At 64.8% G+C, this 2,272-nt stretch overlaps 1 pseudogene; it reads right to left on the bottom strand.

The window, feature by feature from the left end:
* Positions 1-333: 333 nt before the first annotated feature.
* Positions 334-1,559, bottom strand: LOC123571623 (uncharacterized; annotated as a pseudogene).
* Between the last annotated feature and the right edge of the window lie 713 nt (positions 1,560-2,272).

The raw sequence follows: 2,272 nt of genomic DNA, 5'->3' as shown, positions 1-2,272 counted from the left end.
TCTATTAATTTTTTTTTTTTCTTTGGAGACAGAGTCTCATTCTGTCGCCCAGGCAGGAGCGCATGCAGTGGCACCATCTCAGTTCACTACAACCTCCACCTCCCGGGTTCAAACGATTCTCCTGCCTCAGCCTTCCCAGTAGCTGGAACCACAGGTACGCGCCACCACGATCGGCTAAGTTTTTGTATTTTTAGCAGAGATTGGGTTTCATCTTGTTGGCCAGGCTGGTTTCGAACTCCTGGCCTCAAGTGATCCACCTGCCTGGGCCCCACAAAGTGCTGGGATTACAGGTGCTGAGCCACCGCGCCCGGCCCTACTTCACTCCTAACGCCCACCATACGTGCTTCCAAATGTTTGCTGAATGACAAGGTGAACGAGTGAATGGGACTACGTGACTTCGGGCAGCAGGCCATCCTATTCCTTGGACCTCAGTTTCCCTTTTTGTAAAGCAAGCCTGTCTCTCGCTCTCTGCCCTAAAAGCCTGAGTTCTGGGCTTGAGATGAGCGCGTCCTGTAGAGCAGACTCCAGGTGGACGTTGAGCTGGGTCTTCTAGGAGGCCAGGATCCGGCCAGCTCTTGCGTCCGGTCCTCCCCTAGGACCCCGCACGCCCAGTCCCAGCGCCGCCCCGCCCAACCTCCCTTTGTTCCCCCCCAGGCCCCGCCCTCTCCGCGCAGCTCGCTCCCCATTGGTCGGGGGGCGGGCCCTGGGCGACCGGCACCGCTGGGGGCGGGGCGGCGGGCGGGACGGTGTGCACCTGCGCGGTGTGTTTCCCGGCCGGGGCCCCGCGCCAGGTGCAGCTCCTTGATCCGAGCCGGATCCTGAGCGGGGAACACGGGCTGAAGCGGCGGCGGCGGCCCCGCCCCGGGGCTCCATTGTTGAGGCTGCGGCGGCTCTGTCGGCTGCTCAGCTGCGCTCCAGTCGGCCCAGGCGCCGCGGCGAGGAGCTAGCGCTGCGAGGCGGCGGCTTGAGGTGAGACGGCGGGACGGGCGACGGGGTCTCCGGACCGGGCGGGGGTCTCTGCCCCGGGCGTGGCGGCTCCAAGCTGGGCTCCGCAGGGTCCGAGGTCGGGATCCGGGGTCCTTGCGCCTGGGCTTTGTCTCGGGCTCGGGTGGCACCGGGGGCTTCGCGCCTGCTGCGATACCGGGTGGGCCCGCGCGGGGGTCCTGGTCGCCCTGCGGGTGGGGGCCGGTCCCTACTGCTCCTCGGCTCCCCGCGTCTGTCGCGGAGGGGGCTGCATGGACCCGGGCGCTGGCTTCTGCCCGGTCCCCCGCGGCGTGGCTGGTCCCCGCGTACGGCAGAGGGGGCCCTGCGAGGTCCCACTCGTGGGGCGGGGCCGGGTCACCGCGAGTGGGAGACTCCGCCGCCCTCCCTGCCCTCCCTGGCAGCGAGACTGCTTCGCCAGACTCACCGAGGGGACTGCGCGAACCTTCGGACGAGGGAGTCCGTGACTCAGGGTGGGGGCTCTTTCCCGGCCCCGCATGACGGCTTCCTGAGTGTTTTGTCACCTATATAGGTGGCTGCGTGGACCCGCGCGCGTGGGTCCTGGCCGCCCTGCTAGTGGGGCTGCGCGCCGCTCCGTGGCTCGTCTGGGTCGACCCCGCCTGGGACGCGCGTGTAGTGGGGGTCCGTGCGCGGGGGGCGCGGTTGGTGGGGGCGCACTGCCCCCGCCCCATGGTTTATCCTCTCACTTGCCTGGCGGGAGGAAGCGAGAGGCGCGGGCCCAGAGCTGTCGCGCAGCGGCCACACAGACCGCACTGACCTCTGCCCTGGCTGGCGGGTCCCGGGGGGCGAGGGGCTGTCACCGCGCGTCCCACCGCCGCGCTTCCTGCTCTGGCCCCGGGCTAGGCTCTGATTGGAGGGAGCAGGGCCCTTCTGCCCCGCGCTTCTTGATTTCTTCCGTTAGTAATGGTAAGGAAAAAAAATCTGGAAAGCCAGATTGAACTTTGTAGCTCTCAGCGCTTGGAGAGTGGAAGAAACTCTCCCAAGAATTTGGCGGGCTGGAAAATGCGTTTCAAGCAGGAGCATCCACACCCACGGAATGAGGCCAAGGCAGTTACAGTTAGAGGTCAGATTTATGAGGGGAGAGCCAGGGTGAGGTCCGTGGGTGGGGAGACCTGATGCTGCCCCTCAGACGTGTATTTCTCAGACACCAAAGAAAGTGGAATCACTCCTTAGTGAATGCTTTCATCAAACTTTTGAAAAACCTGTAATGTCCCAGGAAGGAAAATCGAACTGGACAGTTTTCCCCTTTTAAGAGTGTTAAACGTCCCGG

Source organism: Macaca fascicularis, chromosome 2 (genome assembly GCF_037993035.2).
Source record: "Macaca fascicularis isolate 582-1 chromosome 2, T2T-MFA8v1.1".
Taxonomy (NCBI): domain Eukaryota; kingdom Metazoa; phylum Chordata; class Mammalia; order Primates; family Cercopithecidae; genus Macaca; species Macaca fascicularis.
This window is presented reverse-complemented; position numbering and strand designations above follow the sequence as displayed.